This window comes from Erpetoichthys calabaricus, chromosome 15 (assembly GCF_900747795.2).
Source record: "Erpetoichthys calabaricus chromosome 15, fErpCal1.3, whole genome shotgun sequence".
In the NCBI taxonomy this organism is placed as follows: Eukaryota; Metazoa; Chordata; class Cladistia; order Polypteriformes; family Polypteridae; genus Erpetoichthys; species Erpetoichthys calabaricus.
Window position 1 is genome coordinate 86,935,929 of NC_041408.2, and position 21,226 is coordinate 86,957,154.

A 21,226-nucleotide genomic window follows, 5' to 3' on the forward strand; every position below is an offset into this window, starting at 1 on the left:
AGGTAGACAGACTTGCCCAGTGTTTCATAAATGTACTTCTAGAATGCAGTAAATCTACCACTTACATTGTATAATAAACATCATTGTCAAAATACAAAACATTTTAAAAAAATTTTGAATGCTATTTTCTATTTTAATTTAATTATTAGTATATTACTACCGAATGTCTACGATTAATATTGTCTGTAACTTTACTTTCCAGCTATTGATTTTGGTCAGGCTTTTTAGTTTCAGGGCGATGTTCCTCTCATTTGACAAGCTGTAAGAAACACGATTGCTATGATTATCAATGTCAAAAATGTCTGCTACTTCAGATGACACGATCAGGTTTCACATTCGCCCCAGAGGGCACTCCAGTAAAATGGCTGGCATCAGCGCACTGCTACTTTTGCTAAAGAGATCTTTCAAAAACCACGAGGCACAGCATATCATAGAGGAGTTCCAGCAGACAGTCTATGGCAGACTACTTTAATGTGTGTCCTCTCTTGAGCTAATTTTATTATGTCAGCGGTACATTGAAGGAGTGTAATTTAAATAAATCGGCAGTGCGTACTCTTATTACCTCACACTGAGTTATGATTGTAGGGTTAAGTATTTTTTAATTGTATAGCTTTCTACGAGTAGGTGGCCTAGTGATCAAGGGCCAGGATTTGAAGCAACACGTTTGGCTTGCCGTATGACTCTGAGCAGGTCAATTAGCCTGCTGGCTGTCCAAGTGTTTAAAATGTATGAATGTGAGCGAGTGAGTGAGTGAGCTGCTTTCTGTCCTTCATGTAAAGTGGCTTTAGTGTGAGTTCAAACAGTTCGAATGGATTTTCATGATTTGTGCCATAAAGTGAAACATCAAGTATTAAACAAGCATAAGGGATGCACAGCGTTGTGGCGTTTAGCACTTCTGCCTTATGAAACACATGCCTGGTTGTTGCCCATGTAGAGTTGGCATGTTCTCCCTGTGTTTGCAAAGTTTTATCTTTGCATACATCCTGAAAATGGTTTGCAGGTTAGGTCAATTGGTGACTAATTTGATTGGGTTGCCTGTGCATGTGTGTGTGTCTGTGTGTGTGTGTGTGTGTGAGACTCTGGACTCTTGTGACCCTGAATTAACTCTTTCAGGGCTGGATATTTTTTGCAAGCAACTCACTTTTCTGAAAAGTCCACAAAGCTAAGGTTTCATATATTGCTGTGGCTGCTGTTGGGCGCCTGTTCAGGGTCTCTGGTGGCTGTGTAGGGGGGGGCCACTCAATGGCCGGTAGGAATGCGTGGCGGGCTGGCTACCTGACTTTCTTTGTTTTGGCAGTGTGACACAATCTGGTTTGTACCTCCTGTCATCGTAAGTGGCAGTCCTCCATGGCGAACATTGCCGTAGGCTACACAAGCGTGTTGAGCACCGTGATCAGCTGGGGGCTGACTGACCAATCAGCTGAAGCCAGTTCCTCACTTTCATCTTCAGGTCACTTGCATCAAAATCAGAGTCCAACAAGTCAGAGTCTGAGTCGGTAATAATCTCAAAATGTCGTCCACCAAATATTTAGCTTTGTGCGTTTGCTTTGGTCTCTTGCAGACATCGACAATATTAATTAAAGATCAATAGATAGATAGATAGATAGATAGATAGATAGATAGATAGATAGATAGATAGATAGATAGATAGATAGATAGATAGATAGATAGATAGAGTGAAAGGCACTATATAATAGATAGATAGATAGATAGATAGATAGATAGATAGATAGATAGATAGATAGATAGATAGATAGATAGATAGATAGATAGATAGATAGATAGAGTGAAAGGCACTATATAATAGATAGATAGATAGATAGATAGATAGATAGATAGATAGATAGATAGATAGATAGATAGATAGATAGATAGATAGATAGATAGATAGAGTGAAAGGCACTATATAATAGATAGATAGATAGATAGATAGATAGATAGATAGATAGATAGATAGATAGATAGATAGATAGATAGATAGATAGATAGATAGATAGAGTGAAAGGCACTATATAATAGATAGATAGATAGATAGATAGATAGATAGATAGATAGATAGATAGATAGATAGATAGAGTGAAAGGCACTATATAATAGATAGATAGATAGATAGATAGATAGATAGATAGATAGATAGATAGATAGATAGATAGATAGATAGATAGATAGAGTGAAAGGCACTATATAATAGATAGATAGATAGATAGATAGATAGATAGATAGATAGATAGATAGATAGATAGATAGATAGATAGATAGATAGATAGATAGAGAGAAAGGCACTATATAATAGATAGATAGATAGATAGATAGATAGATAGATAGATAGATAGATAGATAGATAGATAGATAGATAGATAGATAGATAGATAGAGTGAAAGGCACTATATAATAGATAGATAGATAGATAGATAGATAGATAGATAGATAGATAGATAGATAGATAGATAGATAGATAGATAGATAGATAGATAGATAGATAGAGTGAAAGGCACTATATAATAGATAGATAGATAGATAGATAGATAGATAGATAGATAGATAGATAGATAGATAGATAGATAGATAGATAGATAGAGTGAAAGGCACTATATAATAGATAGATAGATAGATAGATAGATAGATAGATAGATAGATAGATAGATAGATAGATAGATAGAGTGAAAGGCACTATATAATAGATAGATAGATAGATAGATAGATAGATAGATAGATAGATAGATAGATAGATAGATAGATAGATAGATAGATAGATAGATAGATAGATAGATAGATAGATAGATAGATAGATAGATAGATAGATAGATAGATACTTTATTAATCCCAAGGGGAAATTCACATACTCCAGCAGCAGCATACTGATACAAAAAACAATATTAAATTAAAGATTGATAATAATGCAGGTAAAAGCGCAGTGTAAGTTTAAAAGTGCAAGGTGGAGAATGCAAGGCAGGTATAACAATGAATAACTTTGTATAATGTTACCGTTTACCCCCTGGGTGGAACTGAACAGTCGCATAGTGTGGTGGAGGAACGATCTCCTCAGTCTGTCAGTGGAGCAGGACGGTGACAGCAGTCTGTCGCTGAAGCTGCTCCTCTGTCTGGAGATGATCCTGTTCAGTGGATTCAGTGGATTCTCCATGATTGACAGGAGTCTGCTTAGCGCCCATCACTCCGCCACGGATGTCAAACTTTCCAGCTCCGTGCCTACAATAGAGCCTGCCTTCCTCACCAGTTTGTCCAGGCGTGAGGCGTCCCTCTTCTTTATGCTGCCTCCCCACCGCGTAGAAGAGGGCGCTCACCACAACCATCTGATAGAACATCTGCATCATCTTATTGCAGATGTTGAAGGACGCCAGCCTTCTTAAGGAAGTACAGTGGAACCTCGGGTCACAAATGTTTCGGACCACGTACAAATCAGGTTATGACCAAAATGTTCGCCAAACTTTTGCATCTGTTCACAACCACACACTCGGGTGACGAAGAAGCCATTTTCCCTTCCGGTTGATACGCGCCGATGATTTCCGCACGTGTTCAGTCTCTCCCTGTTCAGCAAGCGAGAGAGAGAGAGCGAGAGCGTGAGCAAGTGAGCGAGACAGCCCAAGCAGAAGAAGTAAGTAAACATTTAGTTTACTATTACACTGTGCATTCTATGGTATAATTAACTATTTTTGTGCTTAAAATCTTTTAAAAAAATATATATTTACATTCAGCTCGTACAGTCTGCGTTGGATCATTGAAAGATGTCGGGAATATCAGAAGAAGATCTACCTGTGCTTCATAGACTACACAAAGGCATTTGATTGCGTTGACCATATGAAACTGTGGGAAGCCTTAAAAGAGTTGGGTGTACCACCGCATCTGGTTAAGTTGATCAGATCGTTATATTCTGAGCAGGAAGCCACAGTTCGGACACAATGCGGAGACACTGAATGGTTCCACTGTAGAAAAGGAGTGCGACAAGGTTGCATCCTCTCCCCCTTTCTGTTTAATCTGTATGTGGAAGTCATCACGCGGAAGGCAGGACTGGAGGAGTCAGAAATTGGACTAAAAAATTGGCAGAAGAAACATCAATAATCTCTGATATGCTGACGACACTACCTTGTTGGCTGAAACAAAAAAGGGACTTGAGGCTTTGATAATGAAAATCAAGCACGAAAGCGAAAAAATGGGTTTGCAACTGACCTTAAAAAAGACGAAAATAATGACGACCGCAGTCAACAGCATCAAAATAAAAATCGGCGATGAGGAAATAGAATGTGTTCAAGAATTTACTTTCCTAGGCTCAAACATCGACCGGGGTGGAGAACTTTGCTCAGAGGTAAAAAGAAGGATAGCGCTCGGCCGAAGTACAATGCTGAACATGGAAAAAATTTGGAAAAGCAGAGATATCAGCCTCACCACTAAATGCAGGCTAGTCCGTGCAATTGTTTTTCCAATAACCATGTATGGATGTGAAAGTTGGACCCTGAAAAAAGCTGACAGAAGGAAGATCGACGGTTTTGAACTTTGGTGCTGAAGAAAGCTGCTCCGCATTCCATGGATAGCAAGAGTAACGAACAAAGAAGTGCTAGAGCGCATAAAGCCGGATATCTCGTTAGAAGGGAAAATCACTAGACTCAAACTGACCTATTTCGGCCATATAATGCGATTAAATTCGCTAGAAAAATCGGTCATGCTAGGGATGGTAAGCGGCAAAAGAAGACCCGGCCGCCAGCGGACTCGTTGGCTTAACACCATCAAAGCAGACACGGGCATGAGTATAACACAGCTCAAAGAAGCTGTGCAAGATCGAAAAGCGTGGAGAGAGCTAGCTTATAGAATCGCCGAAAGTCGGAAACGACTGAACTGATGATACATACATACAGTCTGGAACGGATTAATTGTATTTACATACAATCCTATGGGGGAAATTACTTTGGGTCACGACCAAATCGGGTTACGACCAGAGTTTTTGAACGAGTTATGGTCATGACCCGAGGTTCCACTGTATAGTAATTGTAATAAAACATCCGACCAGGGGTCGGTGGAGTACGCTGACTGTCTTTCTCAGTTATCTACAGACCTTTCCCTGGAAATCCTGCAAGGTTCCGGTCCCTTTAGATGATGTCACTTTCGAGCCAGATGACATCACTTCCAATTCCGGCCCCTTTGATGACATCACTTCCTATACGGGCCTTTAAAGCCTCCATCTTTGCTTCGTGTAATCAGTTCTGTTTCGGACTCAGTCTTGTGAACAACTCTTTGAAAATGTACTATATTTGCAGCCAGGACACCTTATACGGCCCCAAACCTTTATGATGTATGGTGTGATTATTTGTGACAATAGATAGTGTCAAATGATTAGACTCGACACACTCAAAAAGATTTGGGGCAGCCACCCGTATAATTTCCCTGGCTGCAAAAAGGGTTTGAAAATAGCACTGATGTGAATGGATTGGAGTCCGTAACTGAACTGAGGATGGTTGGAGAAGATGGCGGTTTTAAATGTCCAGACAAGAAGTGGCATAGTGAACCCGGAAATGACGTGCTTCTGGGAGCCAGAACCGGAAGTGATGTCTTCAGTGTTGGATCAGACAGGTTTTCCCCGTTTTTTTGTCTGCAAACACAACAGAAGAAAGATTAGTGCATCCCCCTGGCCTGGCATGGAATTACCCTCACTTGGTCCATACATCTCCCTCCTATTCGCACGTGTGTGACAATAGATAGATATGAAAGGCACTATATAATAGATAGATAGCAGGTTGCCAAAATTAAAGTGTTGATAACATTATTATCATTTTTTTTGGCTGTGGGGGACATGCATAGCGATTACCTGGGTATGTCACAACCAGGTATTTCTCGAATTTTTGCATCAAACTTTGAATGCCTTTGGTAACAATGCAGATTTCTCCTATTTCCCCATCACCCCTCATGTAAAGTGAATCTTTGTGGTGGAGTCATAGATGGAACATACAAAGCCTCATCATGATTTCCACGTAAACTACAAAACGTCATCGTGAGTACCACTTTTCCACTTGGGGTGCCTGTAAAACCATAACGTCATTCATTCTCAGATGTGAATTCTCACCCCTAGGATGGAGTAAGAGTAGGATGCTTCATAAGTACTTCTCTTGTACTGCTCTGAGGTACGAGTGGGTCAAGTTCTTATCCTGGTCCAACTTTTGAAGTAATTCTCAGATGCTTGATAGATACGCGGCATGTTCTTGGCTGTTATTTTAGGGTGGTAATGGAAAATTTCCACAACCATTAATTGGTGCCAAACATCCCAGGAGCTCCTGATTTTCTAAGCATGGCTTTGGACCTCCATATTGTTGGATTGTTCACTGGTTGACACTGAGTCAGACTCGTTATGGAAGAATCTTCCTCATTCCTTGTTGAGTCTCGATCACCAATTCTTAATGCTTGGAAGACCCAAAAGACATGAGGACCCCAGGAACATCCCTGTGTATATAGAAGGAGCATGTTGCAAAAATAAAAAGACAAGTGTCTATGTGTGTGTCTGTTTGCTACATCTCTGTTATATGCCATATTTCAGTTTTTGATTTTTAATACATTTGCAAAGTCTCTTAAGTGTCCTTGAGCGACCCAGCAAAAGCTCAGACTTAAACTCCACAGAACATGCATGGAGAGACCTAAAGATGGCAGCTTACAGATGCTTCCCATCCAGTCTATGAGGACCTGGCAGGAAGAATGGAATCAACAGGCCAAATCCTGAAATGCAAAGCTTGTAGAGACTTACCTAAGTAGACTCAAAGCTTGACCTTCTGCCAATGGTGAATCTACAAAGTACTGAATTAAGAGGCTGCATAATCATAGCAAAGGGGGACTTCAGTTTGTGATTTTGAATAAATTTGCAAACCCTTCTGAAAATGTTACGGCTTATTTATTTAGTGTAGAATGATGGAAAAAATGGCAAATTTATTGATTTCAAATTAAATCTTCAACACAGTAAAGTGTGCACAAAGTGAAAGAGTCTGAATGTTTTCTGAGTCCTCTGTACCGTCCCAAAGCTCAGAATGTGTTCCACCGAGTGCATTTGAGCATCCTCACTGGCACTGGGCCCACTGTCACTAGCACTGAGTGCCAGGGGCTTACTGCCAAATGCACTGAACAGCAGAGACAAATCGAGGCTATGGCAGGCAGCACTGGCTATGATGTCTCTGTCACTTTTTAAACGCAGATTATTTTACAGGCACCCTCGGCAATCTGAAGAATCTGGGTAAGGCCACTCAATAAAAGTCAAACTTTGTCACAAGACGCTTAACACTAGAATTGCCAAAGCCTATGAAAAAATCTGTCCCACCTTAAATCCCTTCGCACCTCTCCGTCAGCTTCTTTTGTGTTGTAATTATGTCAATAAGCAGCAAGCAGCCTGCTATCACATCCTCTCACCGCCGCACCAAGTTTTCTCAGCTCAAGTCTGTTTACCTGCGTGTCAGTTGCTCAGAGTTGTATAGACTAGAGTAAATACTATATCTTTATCTGGAACACATGCATTTCATGTGTGTTTCGTGTCTACAACAATCTATGTAAACACATCGTTAAAACAGAAATGTTTTTCATGTTTTAATAATAATTAACAAAATGTAGACATGAAGCATATAATGTGTGAAGCCTGAAGTCCAAATATCAAATGTACACTTTCACAAAAGGTACAAGTATAACAAAACAAGTGCGCTTTTATTCAAGAATATAACTGCAGAAAAAGAACTTGCGCTAGGGTGCGACATTAACACACCCTTAATACGACCGCTTCAGTGGTGTATCAGTAAGAGCTGCTGACTCGTAATCAAAAGGTTGCAAGTTCTATCCTGGATGATTCAATTTTGAGAAGTGAGCTGCTCTTATTCTTACATCCTCTTCTTCTTCTTTTGGCTGTTCCCATTAGGGGTCGCCACAGCGGATCATCTTTTTCCATATCTTCCTGTCTTTGTCATCTTGTTCCATCACATCCATCACCTGCATGTCCTCTCTCACCACATCCATAAACCTTCTCTTAGGCCGCCCTCTTTTTCTCTTCCCTGGCAGCTCGAACCTTAACATCCTTCTCCCAATATACCCAGCATCTCTCCTCTGCACATGTCCAAACCAACACAATCTCACCTCTCTGACTTTGTCTCTCAACCGTCCAACTTGAGCTGACCCTCTAATGTCCTCATTTCTAATCCTATCCATCCTCGTCACACCCAATGCAAATCTTAACATCTTTAACTCCGCCACCTCCACCTCTGTCTCCTGCTTTCTGGTCAGTGCCACCGTCTCCAGTCCATATAACATAGCTGGTCTCACTACCGTCCTGTAGACCTTCCTTTTCACTCTTGCTGATACCCGTCTGTCACAAATCACTCCTGACACTCTTCTCCCCCTCTCCACCCACTCCACCCTGCCTGCACTCTCTTTTTCACTTCTCTTCCACAATCCCCATTACTCTGTACTGTTGATCCCAAGTATTTAAACTCATCCATCTTCACCAACTCTACTCCCTGCATCCTCACAATTCCACTGACCTCCCTCTCATTCACACACATGTATTCTGTCTTGGTGGTCCTACTGACCTTCATTCCTCTCCTCTCTAGAGAACATCTCCACCTCTCCAGGGTCTCCTCAACCTGCTCCCTACTATCGCTACAGTTCACAATGTCATCAACAAACATCACAGTCCACGGAGACTCCTGTCTAATCTCGTCTGTCAGCCTGTCCATCACCACTGCAAATAAGAAAGGGCTCTGAGCCGATCCCTGATGTAATCCCACCTTCACCTTGAATGCATCTGTCACTCCTACCGCAGACCTCACCACAGTCACACTTCCCTCGTACATATCCTGCACAACTCTTACATACTTCTCTGCCACTCCCGACTTCCTCATTCAATACCACAGCTTCTCTCGAGGCACCCTGTTATATGCTTTCTCCAGGTCCACAAAGATGCAATGCAACTCCTTCTGGCCTTCTCTAAACTTCTCCATCAACACCCTCAAAGCATGAAACCATACTGCTGCTCACTCATCATTACCTCACTTCTTAACTGAGCTTCCACTACTCTTTCCCATAAGTTCATGCTGTGGCTCATCAATTTATCCCCCTGTTGTTACTGCAGTCCTGCACATCCCCCTTATTCTTAAATATCGGCACCAGTACACTTCTTCTCCACTCCTCAGGCATCCTCTCATTTTCCAAGATTCCATTAAACAATCCGGTTAAAAACTCCACGGCCATCTCTACTAAACACCTCCGTGCTCATCCTCTTCATAGCTGTCCTTACTTCCTCCTTGCCAATCCGTTGCACTTCCTGATTCACTATCTCCACATCATCCAACCTCGTCTCTCTCTCGTTCTCTTCATTCATCAGCCTCTCAAAGTACTCTTTCCATCTGCTCAACACACTCTCCTCACTTGTGAGTATGTTTCCATCTTTATCCTTTATCACCCTAACCTGCTGTACATTTTTCCAGCTCGGCCCCTCTCTGTAGCCCACCGGTCCTTTTCTCCCTCCTTAGTGTCCAACCTCTCATACAACTCATCATACACCTTTTCTTTAGCTTTCGCCACTTCTCTCTTCACCTTACGTCTTATCTCCTTGTACTCTTGTCTACTTTCTGCATCTCTCTGACTATCCCACTTCTTCTTTGCTATCCTCTTCCTCTGTATACTCTCCTGTATTTCCTCATCCGACCACCAGGTTTCCTTTTCCTCCTTCCTCTGTCCAGATGTCATGCCAAGCACCCTTCTTACTGTCACACTTACTACATCTGCTGTAGTTTCCCAGCTGTCTGGTAAGTCTTCACTGCCACCCAGTGCCTGTCTCACCTCCTCCCTAAAATCAACCTTGAAGACTTTCTTTTTTCAACTTCCACCATTTGATCCTTGGCTCTGCCCTCATTCTCTTCCTCTTCTTGATCTCCAACGTCATCCTACAGACCACCATCCTATGCTGCTTAACTACACTTTCCCCTGCCACCACTTTGCAGTCTTCAATCTCCTTCAGATCAACTCTTCTGCATAGGATGTAATCTACCTGTGTGCATCTTCCTCAACTCTTGTACGTCACCCTATGTTCCTCATTCTTCTTAAAATATGTATTCACCACAGCCATGTCCATCCTTTTGGCAAAATCCACTATCCTCTGACCTTCTTCATTCCTCTCCCTGACACCATACCTACCCATTACCTCCTCGTCTCCTCTGTTCCCTTCACCAACATGTCCATTGAAATCCGCTAAAATCACCACTTTCTGTCCCTTGGGTACACTGTTCATCACTTCATCCAACTCACTCCTCCAATTTCCAGCTTCATAATCATTACTCTCTCTGACACTCTTTTCACCTCCAAAATACTCTTGACATACTGTTCCTTCAGAATAACTCCTACCCCATTTCTCCTCCTATCTACACCATGATAGAACAATTTGAATCCACCGCCGATCCACCTGACCTTACTCCCCTTCCATTTAGTCTCTTGCATGCACAAAATATCAACCTTCCTTCTCTCCATCATATCTGCTAACTCTCTCCCCTTACCAGTCATACTGCCAACATTCAAAGTTCCTCAGTTCCACTCTCTTTACTTTCTTCCTCTCTTCCTGTCTCTGGACACGTCTCCCCCCTCTTCTTCTCCTTCTTCTTCTTCTACCAAAAGACACCATCTGACACTGCTGTTTTCACATAAAGATGCGTTATAACAAAGGTGAACTCAGATGATGACAAGGGTTCTACATTGGAGAAAGAATGCACGTCACACTTTTGCCATTGCTGTACTTTGTATATGTACACGGGAAGCTCTGCAGTCTACATGTGACATTGCGCTGCAGGATCATAAGGTATGGTCATATGAAAGAGTTTGGGAACCCCTCGTAATTCCTTGGATTTTTGTTTCTCATTGGCTGAGCTTTCAAAGTATCAACTTCCTTTTAATATCTGACATGCCTTATGGAAACAGTAGTATTTGAGCAGTGACATTAAATTTATTGGATTAACAGAAAATATGGAATATGCATCATAACAAATTTAGACAGGTGCATAAATGTGGGCCCCCCAACAGAGATATGACATCAATACTTAGCTGAGCCTCCATTTGGCCTCTAGACGCTGTCCTCTTATAGCCTCTGATGAGTGTCTGATTCTGGATGGAGGTATTGTTGACCATTCTTCATACACAATCTCTCCAGTTCAGTTCAATTTGATGGACAGCCTGCTTCAAATTATCCCATAGATTTTCGATGATATTCAAGTCAGGGGACTGTGACGGCCATTCCAGAACATTGTACTTCTCCTTCTGCATGAATGCCTTTGCAGATTTCCAACTGTGTTTTGGGTCATTGTCTTGTTGGAATATCCAACCCCTGCATAACTTCAACTTTGTGACTGATGCTTGAACATTATCCTGAAGAATTTGTTGATATTGGGTTGAATTCATCCGACCCTCGACTTTAACAAGGGCCCCAGTCCCTGAACTAGCCACACAGCCCCACAGCATGATGGAACCTCCACCAAATGTGACAGTAGGTAGCAGGTGTTTTTCTTGGAATGCGGTGTTCTTCTTCCGCCATGCAAAGCACTTTTTGTTCTGATCAAATAACTCAATTTTTGTCTCATCAGTCCAAAGCACTTTGTTCCAAAATGAATCTGGCTTTTCTAAATGAGCATTGGCATACAACAAGCGACTCTGTTTGTGGCATGAGTGCAGAAAGGGCTTCTCTCTCATCACCCTGCCATACAGATGTTCTTTGTGCAAATTGCGCTGAATTGTAGAACGATGTACAGATACACCATCTGCAGCCAGATGTTCTTGCAGGTCTCTGGAAATGATCTGTGGGTTGTCTGTCACCATTCTCACAATCCGGCTCATATGCCTCTCCTGTATTTTTCTTGGCCTGCCAGACCTGCTGGGTTTAACAGCAACTGTGCCTGTGGCCTTCCATTTCCTGATTCCATTCCTTACAGTTACAGAAACTGACAGTTTAAACCTACTCAGATGGCTTTTTGTAGCCTTCCCCTAAACCAGGAGACTCGACAATCTTTGTTTTCAGATCTTTGGAGAGTTGCTTTGTGGATCCCATGCTGTCACTCTTCAGAGGAGAGTCAAAGGGAAGCACAACTTGCAATTGACCTCCTTAAATACCTTTATATCTCATGATTGGACACACCTGTCTATGAAGGCTCAACGAGCTCATCACACCAATTTGGTGTTGTAAGTAATCAGCAGGCACGGTGGCGCAGTGGTAGCACTGCTGCCTCGCAGTTAGGACACCCGGGTTTGCTTCCTGGGTTCTCCCTGCATGGAGTTTGCATGTTCTCCCCGTGTCTGTGTGGGTTTCCTCCGGGTACTCCGGTTTCCTCCCACAGTCTTAAGACATGCAGGTTAGGTGCATTGGTGATTCTAAATTGTCCCTAGTATGTGTGTTCCCTGTGGTGGGCTGGCGCCCTGCCCAGGGATTGTTTCCTGCCTTGCGCCCTGTGTTGGCTGTGTTGGCTCCAGCAAACCCCCGTGACCCTATAATTAGGTTGGATGATGGATGGATGAAGTAATCAGCATTGAGTAGTGACAGGCATTCAAATCAGCAAAATGACAAGGGGACCCACATTTGTGCACAGCCAGTTTTTCACATTTAATTCAATTTCATACAACTAAATACTGCTTCACTAAAAGTCTTTGTTTGGAAAACACCGTAGTACTCTGATGTTCCTAGGAAATGAAAGACATACCACTGTTATCTTTATTGTTGAAAGGAGAGTCAATTATTATGCAGGCTGAGAGGGGGTCCCAAACTTTTTCATATGACTGTAAATAACATTCGATCTGGCTTATAGTGGCAGCAGCTTCCACCTGCAGCTATAGATTCTTCGGTACGCGAGCGACTCTCCATGTCAGTGTTTACATCTGGACGGTGTATGTGCCCAAAAAAGAAGTCTGACTGCATTCTCGTGCCATTTCTTGCGAAATGAAGCGTCAGCATACACTTTTCATGACATTACACATATTTTTTGAGCCTGCCCGTGTCGATCAAACACAGGAAGCTCTGCAGTCTACTTGTGACTTTACACTGTAGGAAGATAAGTAAATAAATCAAGGTAAATAACATTCGATCTGGCTATTATATACAAAGTACAGTGACGGCAAAAGTATTGACGTGCATTCTTTCTCTGATGTAGCACCCTTGTCATCATCTGAGTTGAACTCTGCTATATCTCTCAACTCTCTCTATACCTATGTGTCTGTTTTTTTTGTCAGTGTGGCTTTGACATCATGGACCATAAGGCGCATACTAATTCAGAGTGAGCAGGAAAACACAATAAAACTGAATAAAAGAGAATTCATTTGACAATGATATACGAAGAAGGCAGATTCACCAGAGTTCGTGTGTCAGCTTTTATCCATCCAGATCAGAGAATTTCCAGTTCCATTGTCTCTAAACACCACTCACATCTACAGTTATTCCCAGTTTCAAATAAAAACTAACAGCGTCAGATCCCTGGGAGGGCGGTAGTATGTATCGTGTTCGTGACTGAGGGAATTAAAGTGAAAAAATAAAAATAACGCTAACTTTTACAAGTGCTATGAATGAACACCGTCTGTTACAGACACAAATCAAATGTATCTTTTCATTGCATAATATTAACAATAAAAGGAGCTCACTACTCAAAATGGTAAATATGTGAGGCAGTCAGGATCGAACCGGGGACTCTTGATTACAAGTCAGCAGTTCTTATTGCTGTGTCACAGAAGCTGTTGTATTGTTCTTGTACCTTTTGTGAAAGTGTTTATTTGACCTTTGGACTTCAGGCTTCACATATTATACAGTTTATGTCTACATTTTGTCATTTATTACTAAAATATGAAAAACGTTTCTCTTTTAACAATGTGTTTACATAGATTGTTGTAGAAACGGAACACACGTGAAATGAATGTGTTCCAAATAACAATCTATTATTTCCGTTCTAACACTCCAGCAGTTCACTCCCAAATAATCAAGGCATGAGCTGGGAGAACTTTGTGCCCATTCTGCGACAGTAGGTTGATGGAACAGTAGGCTGCTTGCTGCTTGTCTTGATCGGCACATTTACAAGACAAAAGACGCTGATGGAGAGGTGCGAAGGGATTTACGAGTTTTTTCGTAGGCTTTTTTTTTGTTCTTTATTTCGTCTTATACGATTTCTCGTATTAGAAATTTGTTAGTTTTCGCATACCCCTTGGGGTCAGAGCGCAGGGTCGCCATTGTACAGCGCCCCTGGAGCAATTACAGGGTAAGGGTCTTGCTCAAGGGCCCAGCAGAGTAGGATCTCTTTTGGCAGTGACAGGGATTCGAACCGGCAACCTTCTGGATACCAGCGCAGATCCTTAGCCTCAGAGCCACCACTCCGCCCCTTTGGTAATTCTAGTGTTAACCCTGAGCCCTTCTGACACAGAGAGGTGCAGGAAATCACTTGTACTTCTGGGATGCCATCTTTCATTTAAGGTAAGCAGAATCCCATCATTTGCTTCTCCTTTCATGTTGGCGCAATTTGCCAAATACAATACAATACAATACATTTTATTTTTGTATAGCCCAAAATCACACAAGAAGTGCCGCAATGGGCTTTAACAGGCCCTGCCTTTTGACAGCCCCCCAGCCTTGACTCTCTAAGAAGACGAGGAAAAACTCCCAAAAAAAAAAACCTTGTAGGGAAAAAATGGAAGAAACCTCAGGACAGGCAATTCAAAGGGAGACCCCTTTCCAGGTAGGCTGGGCGTGCAGTGGGTGTCAAAAAGAAGGGGGTCAATACAATAGAATACAATACACAGAACAAAAAAAAATCCTCAATACAGTATAAAAATAAAAATTTTAGAAGTACGGAGCAGTATTTAACAGTAGATGATATCACACGCAGAGTCCTGGAGACCTCATCCATCAAGCTGCCTCCCCCATTTGGCCATTCCATGGCTGAAACAGTGCTGGGCAAGCCAATCTGATGAAAGGAAATCTTTCCCATGATTCCTGCGATCCTCCATCAGGGATGACTTTACCTTTTGCAGGCAAAACAACTTGGCAGGTGGGCCATGGCACCAAGTGCCACATTTGAGTACTGAGAAGAGAAACAGAATAGGTGAGGGTTAGTATCCAATTAGGGCGGCACGGTGGCGCAGTGGTAGCGCTGCTGCCTCGCAGTTAGGAGACCCGGGTTCGCTTCCCGGGTCCACCCTGCGTGGAGTTTGCATGTTCTCCCCGTGTCTGCGTGGGTTTCCTCCGGGCGCTCCGGTTTTCTTCCCACATTCCAAAGACATGCAGGTTAGGTGGATTGGTGATTCTAAATTGGCCCTAGTGTGTGCTTGGTGTGTGGGTGTGTTTGTGTGTGTCCTGCGGTGGGTTGGCACCCTGCCCGGGATTGGTTCCCTGTGCCCTATGTTGGCTGGGATTGGCTCCAGCAGACCCCCGTGACCCTGTGTTCGGATTCAGCGGGTTGGAAAATGGATGGATGGATAGTATCCAATTATACAGTAACTATCATGTTACTTATGTTTTAGTGCTAATGGCTAACAACAGAGATGCAGTCTTTACAGTTAATCAGCAGCTCTAGTCAGGGTGTGCTAAACTGAAGTAGTGAGATTTGAAAGCTGAGACCGAAGGGGCATCTCTTATAGTAGCAGACAGACCACTCCACAGTTTAGGGGCCCTGTAACTAAAAGCTTGACCTCCCACTGTTATTTTATTAATCCTTGGAATCATAAGCAGACCGGCATTTTGAGAACTTAATGTGTGCTCTCGTTTGTAAGTCGTGATAAGTTCAAACAAGTAAGCCAGACCTTGGCCATTTAATGCTTCATATGTTAAAAGGAAGATTTTGAAATCTGCCCTAAACTTAACCGGGAGCCAGTGTAAGGATTTAAGAACTTCCAATGCCAGCTTAGTGCCATTGCTGCCCTTGGTAAACCTTTCCACATTCATCAGAGATTCAGTGTCATGTCATTTCCTAACCTGCTTAATCCAATCTAGGTTTGCGAAGGGGTGTTGGAGCCCATCCCAGGCTAGCATAGGGCACAAATGACAGGGTGCCATCAATTTGTCTGCCCTGCATGCTTTTAGATGGTGGGAGTATCCAGAGGAAACCCACCAAGCCATGGGAAGAACTTACCAACTTCATGCCGGGGGGACCTGGGATATGAACCCTGGTCTCCTTGCCACAAGGCAGCAGTGCTACCACTGCGCCACCCATTAGTTTCAATGGGAACTTAATTTGTATTATGAGAATTTTAGTTTTATTTTGCACTAAAGAACTTTTTCTCGATTTTGTGATTTTTTTAAAAGAATCAAACATTAAGCCTATAGGTGACTTTCGGCAGCCCAAGAGGCTTTCTGATCTGCATCTTGCCGTGGCATATCTTGTTGGCAGCAGCAGCTGCTTGAGGCTCAATTCAAGGAAGGCTCTCCTGATAAAAGAAGACCCAATAAATTAATTCTGCAATTCCACAATGAGAACAAAATCTAATTATAATAGTTCATTAGGTCTACAGATATGAGTAGCAGAGAGTCACTGCCTGAGAACTTGCTACAGAATTTTTTCATTTATTGAGTAAATTCATTAGGGTGTAGAAAAAGAGAAAGATCGCCGTGTATCTATTTTCTTATCTGCATTGCCTTAACTTTACGATTGTTGAATCTTTGCTGAATATTACAACGGTGGCAACAAAAGAGTGGCGCCCAGAAGCACTGATCCAATTTACTTGTGAACAGGCGGCCTGAGGAAGGGGGGCACGCAAGAAGGCGATTCAGTTCAGTTGATTGTTTTGCATAGTACCCTTCACTGAGTGCAGACTCCGAGTGTTGTCAGAAGATCACAGGTAAGATGTCATTGCAGACTTTACAAATTACAAACTGCACACAAACAGATAGACGTAATGGATGGACTGGCATCTCGACTGGGATGCAGGGAGTTTCTTTACCTGGCCGTGAAGCAGTTATGGAAGGACAGTGCAGATGGATGTGCATCCCTTCTGGGATTGTTCTTACTCCTCTTCCTAGTCGAGATGAAGATAAAGTATAAGGGATGAACAAGTTCCAAGATACTCCTTCTGTATACACAGGGAAGCGTCATCAGTGATGTTCCTGGGGTCCTCACGTGTTTCCTGTCTTTCAGTATCATACACTCTCTTCCAGGCTACCCACCCTGGGGTTGATCACATCCTGGCTCGTATCCCATGTGGAAAACAGCCCGGACAGACAGGCGGGCACCAATGGTTCACCCAACACACGTTTATTATACATACTTTTATATGCAAAGGTGACACACACAACCCCAGTACTCCCCCCAAAGTCCAGGCCTTCCTTCCTTATGCCTTCCTCAGGTCTGCCTCCACTCCTCTCCTCCAAGACTTTCTCTATCTTCCTCCCAACTCCAGCCATCGAATGGAGGGAGGCGGCCCCTTTTATACACACCCGGATGTGCTCCAGGTGCCTCCTGATGAGCTTCCGCCACCCCTTCCTGGAGTTGTGGAAGTACCAACTGCGCACCCGGAGGCACTCCAGGTGTCCCTAGGCTTCTTCCCCCCCAGCACTTCCGTGTATTATGGAAGTGCTGAGGGTCAGGGCTCCACAGGCATTTGGGTGCCCCCTGGCGGTGACCACGGGCCCCTATAGGGTTGAGCTTCTAAGCTCTGTTCCCATAGTCCCCAAAGCCACCAGGGCGGTCGCCCCCTCCAGTCCTCCTGAGTGTCCCAGCTGGGTGCCACCCCCAGCCACTCGCCACACTCAGTAGCAACCTCTCAAGGATTGGCTCTTGATCCATAGCCACCTATAGACTTTCTGCATAGCTTCTCTCACACCCTTCCCTTTGCAGCCCCAGTCAAGATAACTCCCTGCAGAGTGACCACCCTGTGAAGCCCTGACAGCCCATTAGCATTACTTTTATGAATCCTATACCAAATGACATACACACTCACACACGCACAAGGACACTTGTCCTTTTATTAAGGTAGATGTATGACATATTGGCTGTGGTTTTTGCAACTTATTACAATGGGAAATGTGCTCCTCTTCATCTTCTTGTTCTTCTAATTGTTATTATTACTCTTATTATTACATATTCAGTGTCCTTGACTTGTATGAAGTAGGCTTATTAAATACCAACTAACATGCATATTACATTGCACCATCTATTGGAATATATTTTGTTGTGCATGTTGTAATAAAATGCATTGCATTTGTCACTCTAACAGATGGGACATCACAAACATTAGCGCTGCTTTTATGAATCCCATACCAAACTGCATATAACAGAGACACAGCAACCATAGGGACATCCAGAAACACATATAGATACTTGTCCCTTTATTAAAATGAATAGGTGCTCTACTGGATGTGTTTTTTGCAACTTACTACAATGGGAAAGGTGTTCTTCTTTTTATTCTTCATTTTCTTCTTCTTCTAATTGTTATTATTACTGTTAATATTAAATTTCCAGTGTCCTTGAATTGCATTAAGCAGGTTTATCAAAATGTTGTTATTATTAAATACCAACTAACGTGCTTATTGCATTGCAGCATCTGTTGGAATATATTTTGTTTTGCATGTAGTAATTAAATGCATTGCATTTGTTTATCCAACAGATGGCACATCACAAACATTAGCACTGAATTTACAAATCCCATACCAAATGACACGTCACAGAGACACACACACATACACTTGCCCTTTTATTAAGGTGGATAAGCCAAATTATGTTTGTCGGGCAGTTCCCCTCTGTTAGACGTATTCAGCATTAATGTTTGCAGTGCACCATGTATTGGAATGTATTTAGTAAAGCATGTAATAATTAAGTGCAATGCAGTTTTCATTCCCACAGATGGCGCATCGCAAATATTAGCACTGCTTTTATGAATTCCATACCAAATGGCATATAATACTGACGTAGCAAACAGACAGACACACAGAAACACACAGATACTTGTCCTTTCATTAAGATACTCCTGTATGCACAGGGTGCGTCATCAGTGATGTCCCAGGGGTCCTCACGTCTTTTGGGTCTTTCAATATCATACACTCTCATCCAGGTGACCCACCCTGGGGTTGATCATATCCCGGTTTGCGTCCCAGCATCTGCCTCCCAAAGATTTGCTCTTGATCCATAAGCCACCTATTGGCTTTCTGCGAAGCTTCTGTCACACCCTTCCCATTGCAGCCCCAGTCAAGAGAACTCCCTACAGAGTGACCACCCTGTGAAGCCCTGACAGCCCATTAGCACTGCTTTAACGAATCCCATACCAAGCAACATATAACGGAGACCTTCCAACCGTAGGGACACACAGATAAACACTCACACACGCACACGGACACTTGTCCTTTTATTAAGGTGGATATATGACATATTGGATGTGGTTTTTGCAACTTACAGTATTACAATGGGAAACGTGCTGTTCTTCATCTTCTTGTTCTTCTAATTGTTAGTATTACTCTTATTATATTCCCAGTGACCTTGACTTGTATTAAGCAGGTTTATTAAGTACCAACTATCATGCATATTACATTGCACCATCTATTGGAATATATATTTGTAGTGCATGTTGTAATAAAATGCATTGCATTTGTCACTCCAACAGATGGCACATCACAAACATTAGCACTGCTTTCACAAATCCCATACCAAACAAGGCAATCAGATGGATATACAGATACACACACATACACACACACGGACACTTATCCTTTTATTAAGGTGGATATATGACATATTGGCTGTGGTTTTTGCAACTTAATACAATTGGAAATGTGTTGTTCCTCTAATTCTTCATGTTTTGATTGTTATTGTGACTGTTCTTATTAAATTTCCAGTGACCTTGAATTGTGTTAAGCAGTGTTTTTTAAAAAAAAGTTTTGTTTGTATTAAATACCAACTAACAAGCATTTTCTTTCAGTCCATTTTTGTTATCTTATTATCCTGTGTGTTACTGTACCGAAAATTATTATCCGTTTATAACTAAAAAGATTCTGAAGCAGGTCCTTCTACTTTAAAAAAAAAAAAAAAAAAAGTTTATCACTTCATCTCAAAGTCTTGATTTCATTTGGGGGAATCAAAGGACAAATGATATTGCTTCCACTTCCTTTAATAAGAACTAAGTCACCAAAGTAATCACTCTTTTTTTTCCAATTTGATGTGACACTTGTGATTACCGTGTAACACAAGGACAAGTTGAAAGCGTAGGACCGCGCGCATGTAAATAAAGGCTCATTGAAGTTGTCCTCTTACACCGACATAAAACAATGTCCGTCTGGATTTTTATTAGTTACTGCATGTGAAGTGTTTTTCTTCCCTTGATTCAATTTTTCTTTTTTGGATGATTACAGAACAGGCCTAAAAGATCTTATCTTTTCAGTTAGTGTGACATGATGTGATTTAAAAAATTAAAAGCCCTATTAACTGTTGAGTTCTCATACAGTATAGGCTGTACATTGAATAGAGCTTTTCTTCAAAAATCAATGTACAAGTAGGTTTTAAAGGTACAGTATTGGGGTTTGGGATGTAGCCTCAATAGCTTTTGAAGGCTCCCAGAAGTTTAGTGCCTCAAAATGTTATTTATTTTTGTTTTTTTTGATAATTTCTGTGTTTATATATATATATATATATATATATATATATATATATATATATATATATATATATATATACTGTACATATATCCACTCTAATAAAATGATAAGTATCTGAGTGTTTGTTTGTGTGTGTGCCCGTCTGGATGCTATGTCGTGTCATTCCAACAGATGGTGCATTACAAACCTTTGTAATAATGAAACGCCTTGCAGTTGTCATTCCAACAGATGGTGCATATTAGACATTAACACTGCTTTTTTGAATCCAATACCAAATGAAACATAACAGAGACATTCACATTGCATTTGTCATTCCAACAGATGGTTCATCATAGACATTATTACTGCTTTTACAAATCCCATACCAAACAAAACATAACAGAGACATGTGCATTGCACTTGTTATTCTAACAGATGGTGTATCATAGACATTAACACTGCAAATCCCATACCAAACGGCACATAACTGAGATATACGCATTGCACTTGTTATTCCAACAGATGGTATATCATAGACATTATCACTGCTTTTTAGAATCCCATATGAAGTGGCACATAACTGATACATACACATTGCACTTGTTATTCCAACAGATGGTGTATCATAGACATTAACACTGCTTGTACGAATCCCATACCAACGGCACATAACTGAGATCTACACATTGC